General features: G+C 33.8%; 1 long non-coding RNA gene across 1 annotated transcript in view; it reads left to right on the forward strand.

Annotated features, from left to right (window-relative positions):
* The first annotated feature begins 7,401 nt into the window (after window positions 1–7,401).
* The window catches only part of LOC144301720 (uncharacterized), a 67,267-nt gene continuing 58,923 nt past the window's right edge, over window positions 7,402–15,745 (forward strand). Inside the window, exon 1 of the long non-coding RNA XR_013368456.1 lies at window positions 7,402–9,406. This is a non-coding gene — a long non-coding RNA (uncharacterized LOC144301720). The remainder of the gene's footprint in view (window positions 9,407–15,745) is intronic.

The raw sequence follows: 15,745 nt of genomic DNA on the forward strand, positions 1-15,745 counted from the left end.
TTTTATTGATGTTTGACATAAATGCATGTAGAAAAGTGCATACATCAAAAATTGACAGCTAGTGGAATTATTGTATATTATATATAACCAATAGACACAATCCACATCAAAAAAATAATTTTGACAGTAATACAGAACCTCCGTTCAACTCTTCTTCGCAACCTTACATTTTTTTGTTTTCTTGTTTTTCATTATTGTTTTATTTTTAATATAAATTAAATGATATGTTCTTTAAAAGTCTTGTGGTTTTGCTTTACACATTTCTCTATCTTTGATTAAATATTATCTACTTAAATACTATAGATTTGTAATTTTTCTTGCTTGATATCTTGCATAAATATAATTTTTTAGAGTATTGTCTTCGACATTCTTAATTCATTGCATTTAAAATGTATTGAGGTATGTAATAACTTCATTCTTGTCAGTCCACAAAAAAATAAGTGCTTGACAAATTTTAAACATGCATATATAGTCATGTTACTATTACTCACATCTCATGATATAAGGCATCTCCCAGACAGATTAGAGCTCTGTGTTTTTAAAATTATTATTATTATTATTAGGGGAGAAGAACAAGTAGGGGTATTCAGTATGAAAACCTTAGTCCTTTAATTGAATATTTGGTTAATTTATAGTTAATATGAACATTTATAGAATTGGATTCATTTTCACAATATCACTATTTGGTATTTTTTTTTTAAAGATTGTAATTATTTATTCATGAGAGAGAGAGAGAGAGAGAGAGCAGCAGAGTCACAGGCAGAGAGAGAAACAGGCTCCATGCAGGAAGCCTGATGTGGATCAATCCCAGGTCTCCAAGATCACACCGTGGGCTGAAGGAGGCACTAAACCGCTGAGCCACCCAGGCTGTCCTCACTATTTGGTAATTAAACACAATTTGACCTATTCCTATTACATTACTGTTTTTCTGAGATCTGGACTTTTTAATGATCAGTTGTGTATTTTTTTTGTTATTTATTTTTCCTCTATTAAATAGAATATTTTCATCCTTTTGCTATTTTTTAATGGTTACCTTAGAGATAACAAATTATGCCTTTGAATTATTAAATATAAATTGTCATTTTCATGATTCTAGAAAGTTAGATCATTTTATTTTTTTTAATAATAAATGTATTTTTTATTGGTGTTCAATTTGCCAACATCATTTTATTTTTTTAATAATAAATGTATTTTTTATTGCTGTTCAATTTGCCAACATACAGAATAACACCCAGTGCTCATCCCGTCAAGTGCCCCCCTCAGAGCCGGCTACCCAGTCACCCCCACCCCCCGCCCTCCTCCCCTTCCACCACCCTTAGTTCGTTTCCCAGAGTTAGGAGTCTTCCATGTTCTGTCTCCCTTTCTGATATTTCCTACCCATTTCTTCTCCCTTCCCCTCTATTCCCTTTCACTATTATTCATATTCCCCAAATGAATGAGAACATATAATGTTTGTCCTTCTCCCATTGACTTATTTCACTCAGCATAATACCCTCCAGTTCCATCCACGTTGAAGCAAATGGTGGGTATTTGTCGTTTCTAATGGCTGAGGAATATTCCATTGTATACATAAACCACATCTTCTTTAACCATTCATCTTTCGATGGACACCGAGGCTCCTTCCACAGTTTGGCTATTGTGGACATTGCTGCTAGAAACATTGGGGTGCAGGTGTCCCAGCGTTTCACTGCATCTGTATCTTTGAGGTAAATCCCCAACAGTGCAATTGCTGGGTCGTAGGGCAGATCTATTTTTAACTCTTTGAGGAACCTCCACACAGTTTTCCAGAGTGGCTGTACCAGTTCACATTCCCACCAACAGTGCAGGAGGGTTCCCCTTTCTCCACATCTTCTCCAACATTTGTTGTTTCCTGTCTTGTTACTTTTCACCATTCTCACTGGTGTGAGGTAGTATCTCATTGTGGTTTTGATTTGTATTTCCCTGATGGCCAGTGATACAGAGCATTTTCTCATGTGCTTGTTGGTCATGTCTATGTCTTTCTCTGTGAAATTTCTGTTCAGGTCTTTTGCCCATTTCACAATTGGATTTTTTGTTTTTTGAGTGTTGAGTTTAATAAGTTCTTTATAGATGTTGGATACTGGCCCTTTATCTGATATGTCATTTGCAAATATCTTCTCCCATTCTGTAGGTTGTCTTTTAGTTTTTTTGACTCTATCCTTTGCTGAACAAAAGTTTCTTATCTTGACAAAATCCCAATAGTTCATTTTTGCTTTTGTTTCTTTTGCCTTCATGGATGTATCTTGCAAGAAGTTACTGTGGCCAAGTTCAAAAAGGGTGTTGCCAGTGTTCTCCTCTAGGATTTTGATGGAATCTTGTCTCATATTTAGATCTTTCATCCATTTTGAGTTTATCTTTGTGTATGGTGTAAGAGAGTGGTCTAGTTTCATTCTTCTGCATGTGGATGTCCATTTTCCCGGCACCATTTATTGAAGAGACTGTCCTTCTTCCAATGGATAGTCTTTCCTCCTTTGTCAAATATTAGTTGACCATAAAGTTGAGGGTCCACATCTGGATTCTCTAATCTGTTCCATTGATCTATGTGTCTGTTTTTGTGCCAACACCACACTGTCTTGATGACCACAGCTTTGTAGTACAACCTGAAATCTGGCATTGTGATGCCCCCAGCTATGGTTTTGTTTTTTAAAATTCTGCTGGCTATTCGGGGTCTTTTCTGATTCCACACAAATCTTAAAATAATTTGTTCCAACTCTCTGAAGAAACTCCATGGTATTTTGATAGAGATTGCATTAAACGTGTAAATTGCCCTGGGTAACATATTATGAATGGTTATATGCCAATAAATTAGGCAATCTAGAAGAAATGGATGCATTTCTGGAAAACCACAAATTACCAAACTGGAACTGGAAGAAATAGATAACCTGAACAGGCCAAGAACCAGGGAGGAAATTGAAGCAGTCATCAAAAACCTCCCAAGACACAAAAGTCCAGGGCCAGATGGCTTCCCTGGAGAATTCTATCAAACATTTAAAGAAGAAACCATACTTATTCTACTAAAGCTGTTTGGAAAGATAGAAAGAGATGGAGTACTTCCAAATTTGTTCTATGAGGCCAGCATCACCTTAATTCCAAAACCAGACAAAGACCCCACCAAAAATGAGAATTATAGACCAATATCCCTGATGAACATGGATGCAAAAATTCTCAACAAGATACTAGCCAATAGGATCCAACAGTACATTAAGAAGATTATTCACTATGACCAAGTAGGATTTATTCCTGGGACGCAAGGCTGGTTCAACACTTGTAAAACAATCAATGTGATTCATCATATCAGCAAGAGAAAAACCAAGAACCATATGATCCTCTCAATAGATGCAGAGAAAGCATTTGACAAAATACAGCATCCATTCCTGATCAAAACTCTTCAGAGTGTAGGGATAGAGGGAACTTTCCTCGACATCTTAAAAGCCATCTACGAAAAGCCCACAGCAAATATCATTCTCAATGGGGAAGTACTGGGAGCCTTTCCCCTAAGATCAAGAACAAGACAGGGATGTCCACTCTCCCCACTGCTATTCAACATAGTACTTGAAACCCTAGCCTCAGCAATCAAATCATTTTTAACTTACATACCAGTTCTTAACTTTTTTTTCCTTCCTCTTATGGGTTTGAATTCTATATGTACTTTAAATCTCACAGGTCATTCTTATTTTATTTTAATGATAAATTTTTATTATATTTATAGCCATATTTACTCTTTGTATTGTCATACTTTCTTATAGTTCAGAGCTTCCTTATAGAATCATTCTTTGCTTAAAAAATATTTATTATTTCTTTTACTACATGAATGGTAAATTCCATTAATTTCTTCTGGTCTAAAAATACCTTTATTTCCCTTCATTATCAAAAGACACATTTACTTTGAAATAAATAATTTCAGCACTTTGAAAAAGGCATAAAAAAAGAAAGAAAGAAAGAAAGAAAGAAAGAAAGAAAGAAAGAAAGAAAGAAAGAAAGAAAAAGGCATTCCATTTACTGTGATTTCCATAATTTCTGTTAAGAGTCAGCTATAAATCCAATTGTCCTTTCTTTAATAAGAATGCATCTTTTGTTGTTTGTCTGGCTTCTTATAAGATTTGCTTTTGTTTTCATAGAACAACTATTTTACTCTCCCTAGAGTATGGCTAGGTATGGCTTTCTTTTAATTTATATTGTATGGGGTTTATACCTCTTTTCTATGTTTAGCCTCCTACCTACTTACATTCATAATTTTTCAAGTGTCTTGAGTAATTGGTTTTGTGTCTGAAGACCATCACATCACTATTTTTTCCCTTTCATTCTAAAATACACACAATGAACACTGATTGTTCATCTATCCTCTAGAAGCTAACCTCTGTCTGAATAAAACCCAAGTTTTTGGTGTCTTGTTCTGCCCTCCAAATCAGCAAATGCTTCAGAGAAAAAATTTAGCTTTTGAATATCTCTTTATCTCCCAGTATTTTCCACCTCCCCAGAATCTTCACCCTATTATAATAATGGCTTAAGTAGCTCTATGATCCCTTCCTTACAGAATGTGTAGTTTTAATTACTAAGCTTTTCTAGTTATTAGGACTGTTCTGTCACATGTTTTTTCGTCAGCAACATTCACACAGTTTCTTTCTGCTTTTCTTAAACTTTCAGACTCCAAATTCTACCATAAGCTACACTATTAACCACTTTACTTTGAAGCATATTTGCAGGAAAAATGGCATTCTAAATGGATGTCAGAAGAGCCTACTCAACAGCAAGAGTCCTTAAAGCAGCTCAAATGCAGATGTCTCCATAGGTACAAGGGGAGATACTACCCATCATGCAAGTGCAAGGGTTGCCCTAACTTAAATGTCACTAAAGGTTTTATGTTCCACAGAGCCAATATTTTGCTAATAATTTCATAGGCCTAACTTTCAGTGTCTCTACAAGTGATATGCTGGTCATGAGAATAGGGTGCAGGACATCTCAGTATTTATATCTTACTTATAAATCCTCCATTCTACATGAGATTTACCAATAAGGAATTATTTATGTTATAGGCAATGCTGTATTAATATATATTAATAATGTTGTTATATTTTTGAAACATAATAACTTATCATGTTATCAGGAGAACAGAGATAAAGAATTTAACCAAAGATTGGATTTTCATAAAGTAGGGGAAAGGACCACAGTCTAGTTAGAGGTGGAATTTGATAGCTGACTACTTTTTGTGTCACCTTAGATATTTTAAAATAAGACAAAAGTCAGTAATGCTAATGACTGGTTTAGCTCATGTTAATTTTTCATATTGTTTTATTGCTTAGGCTTTCAATATATTCACTATATTCTTTTGGTCTGTTTTTGTAATGCTCCGGTTTTTCTCTTATTCTTTTTGTTTGTTTTTCTATAATTAATCTACCTGATTATTCTTATTTTTATAACTGTCACTTCAAAATTATAACTGATTATCTTAAACATCTATGTTCTTTTCTAATATGAAAATTTAGAACTGTAAGAATTTAAAACTATAGTATTTAAAATTATAAACCATATTAAACCATACTACAAAACATTTAAAACTATAAACATCCTGAAATAACTGCAATAGCTAAATTTTAAACGTTTTGATAGGTCATATTTTATTATTATTCAGTTAAATATATTTTAAAATTTTCATGATAATTTCTCATCCCATGGGTTTTTAGAAGTAAACTGTTTGGAATATACAGTATAATATTTATAATTAATTATAACTGTAATATTTAGAGAGTTGGACCCTTTGATTTTTTAAATGGATTTTATAGCAAAATCTACTTTGATAAAAAAATTCTGTATTATTTTCATCAATTGATATTTTGATTAGTTTGACTCTAGGACAATAATATGATTGTTTTGATAACTATCCATGAAAAATTGAAAAGAATATATATTATACACTTACAATGATCGATGCATCATTTATGACAGTATTATTAATCATATCATTCAAGATATATATCCCTAACTGATTCTATTATTTATGTCTCTATTATCAGTTACTGACAGTGATAAGAAGAAATCAACTATGATTTTGATTTGCTATTTTTTTCTTTTTATTATCTAAAAAGCTGAGACAGCATAGTGAGTACTGAAGGAGGAGAAACAATTCTCAGCACACACACACACACACACAAAGCTGACCATATATCTTGAATTTATAATTGGAGTTTGTCCAAAACAGGGTCCAGCTGTAGAAGGGAAAATCAATGTTTTAATACATTGGACTAGGGATGTCAACTAATGAACTAAGGTATTTTTTTAAACTAAAACTATAGAAGGACTTTTTATTCCATATGAGTTATCAGAAAATTCATAAATCTTGCTCTAATTTTACTCAAAAGATAAGTAAAAGTTAACCCCCCAGAACACCACAGGCAAAGTGGTGTAGACATTACAAAAAAAGTTATTCAGCTTATTTGATACAGTGATCATCTTACTAGTTCTTCACTTTATTTGACCTTCCATGGCATAAATTGAGGTGGCAATTTTCTCTTAAATTAAACAATGCTACATTCTCTGGATTTTCTCTTACGACTTCAGCTCAATATCTTTTACTGAAAAGTTTCTTGAGGATAATAATTATTTTCTTTCTTAGTGCTGTGATCTCGTGCTGAGATATGTCTGGCAGAAAATAAATACCCATTAAATATTTCCTGAGAAACATTTTCAGTGACAGGCTAACTATTGGAGTTCTTCAAACTTAGATGTTGGATCTTATTGTTACTCATTTATGTCTTTACCCTAGATGACTGAAACCTTTTGGTGCTATAGAATATCATACATATGTTGATTTTGCTTAAAATTGAATTTTTTTCTGATAGCATAACTGAAACTGAGCATCTTAACTTTAATATTTTAAGATAGGCCTTGGCCAAACTCGCTGGATTCAGTTTCTTGTAACGTAATAGAAAGCTGATTATAGATACCCACAAAGTGCTTGTTGATAAATGCAAGAAAGTTAGAAATATGACACGCCTTCATTAATGAATATTCTATGAACAATGAGGCATGCTTAAGCTGTTGGCCAATAACTAATGAACCATAAACTCAAATGTAATGCAAGTGATTAACTAGTTTTAGAAAATTAGAATGATTTGAATATTCTAATTCTAATTTGAAATCTATGTCTAATTTGAATGTAATTCAAATTTGAAAAATTCTAATTTGAATTCTAGTTTTAATTGTAAATTCAATATTTTTCATCTACTTTTATTTTTCTTCTTAACTATTCTTATCTGTCTTTATAATTAGTCATATATTAGATCTCTTCTCTCTTTCATATAAACTGGTTGCGTTCTGAGTTATCATCATTTAATTTTTCTCAGTAGACTAACAACATTTTTGAATACTTGACTAAATTTCTCAAACAGTTATCTACCTTAATACATAAACTGCATAATTTTTTATTCAGAACTTTTACTTTGTAATGTAGCCTTTTATAATTTTGGAGGGTTTCTCCCTCTATAAATTTAGCTTTCCTAAGTTCCAATAAAATATGGTTTATAAATTTTTGCAAGTTTAATTCCATATGATAATGTAAATCTACCTTTATGGGTGACTGCAATTATTATCTTTTCAAAAGTAAATATTTTTTATACACCTATCTAGAGTTTTCCTCCTTCCTTCTTTCCTTTTTCTTCTGATTTTGAAAGAGGACAAGATTTTTTCCTGATATTGCGTATCTTAGAGATAAGATAGAATTCTCAATTAGAAAGTTTATACTTTCTGTAAAGTCGTTTTTTGCTTGATCATAGGACTCTCGGCTGTAGGCTTATGCAACGGACCCTGGGAAGGAATGTGTTTATTATTTTCATGGACAACCAAGTCTACTGAAGACCACAGTTGCTGTCCCTTTAAATGGAAGAGATGTGTTGAGGTTTGCTTTCTATATACTGTTGCCTTTTCTGCTCTTGATTTCATTTCTTGTTTTTTGATCCTTGTGAAATGCTTGTTCTAAGTCAGACCTCTTGAGAAATGAAGATTTCACCAAGTATACTCTAGCTATGCCATTCCTGCCGAACAATTTTGGTTAGTTTTCTTTGTATTTGTGGTGATGACCAATATTTAACTGTGGTTTTATACTACCCTCTTTCCCCCATCTTAGAAGACTGAGGTAATCTTTTTGTTCCTTATCATATCATACATTAAAAAATTAAAAACTGTGGCTGGATATTCCTACAAAATATACTTACTCAGGGTGCTAACAGAAAAATAAAAGTTTTCTATTTTTCCTCTGTCCATGATTTCTACTTTTACTCCATATACCTGCTCCTGAAAGTATGACAGTTGTCTGGTTTCAGCAGGAAAACAAAATAAAAACAGAATAATACAAAAACAAAACCTTTCAGATAAATCCTTTCTTCGTTTCTGTTATCTGACTGGCGACAAACATTTAATCCCAATTTTGTCCAAATCTCATAATGTTTGTGAGATGTCAAATGATTGTCTAGTTTAAATATTATCATGTTAGGGATACCTGGGTGGCTCAGTGGTTGAGCATCTGCCTTTGGCTCAGGGCGTGGTCCCAGGGTCCTGGGATCGAGTCCGGCATGGGGCTCCCGTTTTGAAACCTAAATACAGTATTGTTTTGAACTAAATAAAAGTGTAATCTGATTTTTCTAGAGCCATATCTAGAAGATCACATCTGAAACAAAGCTCTTCTGGTCTTGCTTCACCAGGAAGCCAAAGAGAAGAAAAACATCTAAATGCAATATAGAGGCTTATCATTTTCCTTATTGTGTCAACCTCCAAAAATTTGTACTCAGGTTGGAATAGAAAAACATTAATGTTACCATCCCCTACCACTTAGCCTCATTTCTCCCACATAGAAGAGTCAATTATTATTGTCAAGTATCATACTTTCCTTATGGCATGGCATGTAAGAACTTCCACTATCCCGACTCCTCCTCTGCATCCATTATACAGATTCCAGTGGAATGTGCCATTCTTTAAACAGAGATGTGGATTCACATGGCAACAATAATTAGGCAGGCCAATATGAATCCGGGGATTTTTATTCTCCTTTAAAAACCTATTTTTTGAGATAAACTACTTTGAGAATATTATCCTCTTTTCTTTATATTCAGTGTTCCCTCCTCCAAATTCACATGTTAAAACCCTAACCCCTAAATTAATGGTATTGTGGTACTGTGGAGGGTAATTAGGTTTCATGAGATCATAAGGGTGATGCCCTCATAAGGGAATTAGTGCTTTATGAGAAGAAGGAAGACAGGAGAGTTCTCTCTTTTTACACTTTGAGGAAAGGTTATGTGAGCGCACAGGGGAAGATGGCCATAAGCAAGCCAAGAAAATGGTCTTCGCCAGGAAATGAATCTCCTAGCATCTTCATTTTGGACTTCCAGCCTCCAGAATTGTGAGAAATAGATATTTATTATTATCTAATAAATAGATATTTATTGCTTAAGTCACATTATCTATGGTATTTTGGTATAGCAACTTGAGCAGACTAAGAAAAATATTAAAACATTTTTTTAGAGTAGAAGTAGTATTTGGTATGTGTTAATATCATATCTCTTGCCTAGGCAGTGATTCAGAAAACTGGCATGTTAAAAAGATATAGGAAGAGTAGACACCTGGGTGGCTCAGTGGTTGAGCATCTGCCTTCAGCTCAGGGCTTGATCCCAGGGTCTTGGGATCAAGTCCTGCATCAGGCGCCCTATAGGGAGCCTGATTCTCCCTCTGCCTGTATCTCTGCCTCTCTCTGTGCATCTCTCATGAATAAATAAATAAAATCCTTATTTTATAACAAGGATTTGAATGAATAAATTGATAAGAGAGAGAGAGAGAGTTATATGGGAACCTTTTAAGACTTATCTTAAGCTTTCCCTTATAATAAACATTTAATAGTATTTTTCAGACCAAACTTTCTACAGATAAGAAAAGTTGTATAAAGTATTTTTTTTTAAAAAAAGTGTGAGAAGACATAGAGGAACTTAAACAACAGCAAGACTTGAGGACTCAAGATCCTGTAGAGTAAAAGCCCACAGAGTAAACAAGGCATTGGGCAACATTCTTTTCTTTGAAAATTTATCAAATTAAAGAAGTCATTAAGAAGGTGAGAGTCTAAAATAAAGCTTTCCTTACACTCAAGGGTAAATGAAAACGTTGGAATCTTTTTGTCCACAAAAAAGAAGCAGACCTGGTAAATATCCGACTTTTTGGTGGGACTTTCCAGAACTATACTGTACGAGTAAGGGTACATGTGAATAGTCCAGTTCTAACAAAGAATAAAGAGATTCAAATGGGCTCAGTTATTGATTAGAACAAGTCAATCTGCCCCTGCACTACATCCTATAAGAAGCAAAGGTAATGCTCTCTGTAGGAAGATAATATGATCAATAGCTTCCAATTTTCTTCATCTTCCCTGCTAGAAACCCAAAAAAGATATCACTTGGCTCTTCATAATGAGAACCTAGTGGGAACACTGGCAGTAAAATCTGTGAAAGTGAAGTGCCCATGGGTTTCTAACACTATGTAGATTACAGTGTAATTAGAACAGAAATCAAAATGATATAAGATAGCTGGAAAATTCCCAAATATTTGGAACTAAAGCACACCCTTCTAAGTAAGAAATGGGTCAAAGAAAAATCTCAATGGAAGTTAAAAATACATTTTGAACTAAACAAAAGTGAAAATAAAAATAGAACTCATCAAAATGAGTTGGATACCATGAAAATAGTAATTAGAATCAAATTTATAGTATTAGATGTATATGATAGAAAAGAAGATAGATCTAAAATCAATACTTTAGGGAATAAAAAATAAGAGCAAATCAATTCTCCTGCAAAAGAAAGAAAGAGTTGAAATAAATTGTAAACAGAAACATAACAGAGAAAATCAATGAAACCAAAAGTTGATTTTTAGATCAATAAAGCTGATAAACCTCCAGCCACAGTAACCCAGAAAATCAGAGAGAAAACACAAACTATTAATATTACAAACAAAACAGGGAGATTATCGGGATGCCTGGGTGGCTCAGCAATTGAGCGTCTGTGTTCGGGCCAGGGCGGGATCCTGGAGTCTCAGGATCAAGTCCCACATCGGGCTTCCTGCATAAAGCTTGGTTTTCTCTCTGCCTATGTCTCTGCCTCTCTCTCTCTTTCTCTGTGTCTCTCATGAATAGATAAATAAAATCTTAAAAAAGAGAAAGAAATAGGGAGATTATCAATACTGGTCTTGTGGACTTTAAAGATTACTATGAACGAACGTATGCCCCCAAATTTGATAAATTAGATAAACCAATACCTTAGAAGATCCACAATACCAAAACAAGCAGAAGAAATAAATAATCTGAATATGCCCATATCTATTAAAGTGATTTAATTGATAAGTAATAAAATTACCAAAGAGAAAACATGCAGGCCAGATAGTTTCACTAGTAAATTCTACCAAACATTGAAGCAATAAATGATACTAATTCTACTCTCTTCCAGAACATAGTCATAGAAAGAACAATTTTGAGTTTATTCCAATACTTAAACCAGATAAAAAACATTGCTAGTAAGAAAAACTATAGACCAAAATATCTCATGAACATATTTGCAAAATCCTTAAAAAATTATTAGCAAATCAAAACGAGTATGTATACAAACTATACACCATGGCCAAGTGGGATTATCCCACATATGCAAGATGAATTCCATATTCACAAATCAACTTAATCTATGTCACCAATTAGAAAAGAAGACTATTGTGATCATGTCAATTAATTCAGAAGCAAAATGGTAAAATTCAATAAGCATGATTGTTAAAATTCTCTCAATTAGAATTAGAAATAGAGGGAAACTTTTTTAACTTGATAAAGAATCTCTATAAAAATCTACAACTAACAACCTATTTAATGGTGAGACACTGGATGCTTTCCCCTATGACTGACAAGAAGGTAATGATGTCCCACTTCACCATTCTTATTAACATGGTACTGGAAGACCTACCTAGTACAATAAGACAAGGAAAAGAAAATAAAGGCATTTAGACTGAGGGAGAAGAAATAAAACTGTCTTTGTGAAAAGTACAAAGTCAACTAGAATATTCCCCATAATCAAAAAAATAAAAAATCTTGGAAATAAGTGATTATAGAGGTTTGCATGATACAAGGTTAATATGCAAAGGTCAATTGCTTTATAACATACCAGCAATTAACAATAGGAATTTGAAATTAAAATCATACTAACATTCATGATAGCATTTGAAAAATGAGATACTTAGATAAATAAAATATATTCAGAATCTATATTCAAATACATAAAACTCTGAGGAAGGGAATTAAAGACGAACTAAATAACTGAAAACATTATGTTCACGGACTGAAAAACTCAATATCGTTAAAATGTCAGTCTTGCCAAATTGATATACAAATTCTACAGAATCTGAAATAACAACCTAGTGAATTAATTTGTTGACATCAATAAACTGATTCTTAGGTTTATATGGAAAAGACCCAGAATAGCCAAAAAAATGTTGGAGAAAAAAGTTGGAGGATTGATGCTACCTGACATCAAAACATATTTTAAATATATAGTAATCAAGACAGCATGGTATTAATGAAATTCAAGGATAGCCATTCCAACCAATGGAATATGAATAGTTGGACATCCATATTTTTAAAAAAATTGTCTAGATATATATTTTACAAATTATAACTTGACACGTATCAGCAAACTAAATATAAAATGCAAAATTATAAAGTTTCTAGAGGATAGCCTAGGACAAACTCAGGGCTTTGTTCACAGAGGATATACTTGCCTACATAGAAAATCCAGGGACGCCTGGGTGGCTCAGCGGTTGAGCGCCTGCCTTCGGACCAGGGCTTGATCCTGCAGTCCCCAGATAGAGTCCCGTGTCGGGCTCATTGCATGAAGTCTACTTCTTCCACTGCCTCTTACTCTGTGTCTGTCATGAATAAATTAATAAAATATTAAAAAGAAAAGAAAATCCAAAAGACTGAGGGTATCTGGGTAGCTCAGTTGGTTAAGCATCTGACTCTTGATTTCAGTCAGATCACGATAGCAGGGTTGTGTGATCAAGCCCTGTATTGGGCTCCATGCTGGGTATAGAGCCCGCTTACAATTCTTTCTCTCCCTCTCCTCCACCCTCCTCCTCCATGCTCACACACACTCACTCTCACTCTATCTCTTTAAAAATCAATCGCTTAAAAAAAATAAGAAAATCCAGAAGAATCAACAATAAAAAACTCCTAGAACTAATAAGATTACAGGATACAGGCTTCATATACAAGTTAATTGCTTTTCTATATAACATCAGTGAACAAGTGGAACTTGTTATTATAAGCTTATTATCATTTGCATTAGCATCTCTCAAAATGAAATACTTAGAATAAATATAACAAAATATTTACACAATCTATATGAGGAAGACTACAAAATTCTGATGATATCAAAGAAGAACTAATTAAATGAAGAGACATCCATGATCTTGGATAAGAGGATATCCATATTCTTGCATAGGAAGACTCAATGTTATCTAGATGTCAGTTCTTCCCAATTTGATTCAATGCAATTCCAAACAAAATCACAGCAAGTTATTTTGTGGATATCAAGAAAGTAATTCTAAATTTTATATGGAGAAGCAAGGAGAAGCAAAAGACCCAGAAAAGCCAACCCAATATAAGGAGAATAAAGGAGGAGAATAAAGTTAGGGGACGGACACTATCTGAACTCAAGAATTACTATAAACCTAAAGTAAATTTTTTTGCTTTTTAAAAATATTTTTATTTATTTATTCATGAGACACATAGAGAGAGGCAGAGACACAGGCAGAGGGAGAAGCAGGCTCCATGCAGGGAGCCCGACATGGGACTCAATCCTGGACCCCAGAATCATGCACTAAGCCGAAGGCAGATGCTCAACCACTGAGCCACCCAGGTGTCCCAAACTAAGACACGTGGTATTGGTGAAAGAATACACAAATAAAACATGGAATTAATAGAAATAGACCACCATAAATATAATCAACTTATTTGTGATAGAACAAAGGCAATATAGTGGACACAGACAGTCCTTTCAACAAATGGTTCTAGAACAACAAGATAGCCATATGACTTAAAAAAAAAAAAAAAAGAATGAAAGAAAAATAATCTGGACACAGATTTTATACCCTTGACAATAATTAACTCAGATCACAAACTTAAATATAAAATTCAAAACTATGAAACTGCTAGAAGATAACATAGGAGTAAATCTAGATGACCTTGGTATAACCATGCTTTTTAGATTCAACAATGTAGACACAACTCACAAAAGAAATAACTGATAAGTAGGCTTTCATTTAAATTGAAAACTTCTGCTCTGTGAGAGACAACATCAATACAGTGAGAAGACAAGCCACACACTGGGAGAAAATATTTGCAAAAGACACATCTGAAAAAGGACTAAGATCTAAAATATATAAACTCAACAGTAAGAAAACAAGACACTCGAGTGCCTTGGTGGTTCATTCACTTAAGCGTCTGCCTTTGGCTTAGGTCATGTTCTCAGAGTCCTGGGATTAAGCCACATGTTGGGTTCCCTGCTCAGCAGGGAGCCTGCTTCTCCCTCTGCCCTTCCCACTCACTCGAGCTCTCTTTCTCTCTCTTAAATAAATTATATAAATAATAAATAAATAAATAAATAAATAAATAAATAAATAAATAAATTCTTGTTAAAAAAAAAAAAAGAAGAAAAACAAGAACCTCGGACCTTAACATACACCTCACAAAGGAAAATATTGAGACGGCAGATGGCAAATGAGCATATGAAAAGGATCTCAATATCATGATCATCAGGGAAATGCAAATTCAGATAATGGTACACAACTTCACACCTATTAGAATGGCCAACATCTGGAACACTGACACCGCTAAATGCTGACAAGGATGTGGAGCAATGTGAACTTTCACTCCTTGCTTTTGGAAAGCAACATGGTACGGCCACTTCCAAAGACAGTTTGCCAGTTTCCTACAAAACTAAACACACTCTTACCGTATGATCCAGCAAACATGCACCTTGGTATTTACTCAAAGGAGTTGAAAACATATGTCCACATAAAATCTGCACATGGATGTTTAAAGCAACTTTAATCATAAATGCCAAAACCTGGAAGCAAGATGTCCTTCAGTGGCTGAATGGATAAACAAACTGTGGTTCATTATTCAGTATAAAAAGAAATGAGTTATAAAGCCATGAAAGGACATGGAGGCACTCATATGAACGTTGCTATGTGAATGAAGCCAGTCTGACGAGGCTATGTACGGCATGACTCCAATTATATTCCATTCTGGAGAAGACAAAGTTATGGAGACTGTAAAAAAATCAGTCTTTGCCGGTGCTCTGAGGGAGGGAAGAAAACATGAATAAGTAAAATAAAGGAGATTTTTAAGGCAGCAGAACTGCAGTATATGATACAGTAATAGTTGATACATGCTATTATATATGGGTCAGAACCAATAGAATGCACAATGCAAAGGGTGAACCCTAATGTAACCTATGGTTTTTAGTTAGTAAGGTATCAGCATTGGCTCCTCAATTGTAACAATGTATTATTTTAGTATAAGATGTCAATAAAAGGGGAAATGAGATGAGACTGGGAAGAAGTGACAGTAAGGGAACTCTCTATACTCCTCACACAATATCTCTATAAACCTAAAACTGCTCAAAAAATCTATTAATTAAAAAAGAAAAGTGGGGTGTGTTCT

The sequence above is a fragment of the Canis aureus genome, chromosome 30 (genome assembly GCF_053574225.1).
Source record: "Canis aureus isolate CA01 chromosome 30, VMU_Caureus_v.1.0, whole genome shotgun sequence".
Classification (NCBI taxonomy): Eukaryota; Metazoa; Chordata; class Mammalia; order Carnivora; family Canidae; genus Canis; species Canis aureus.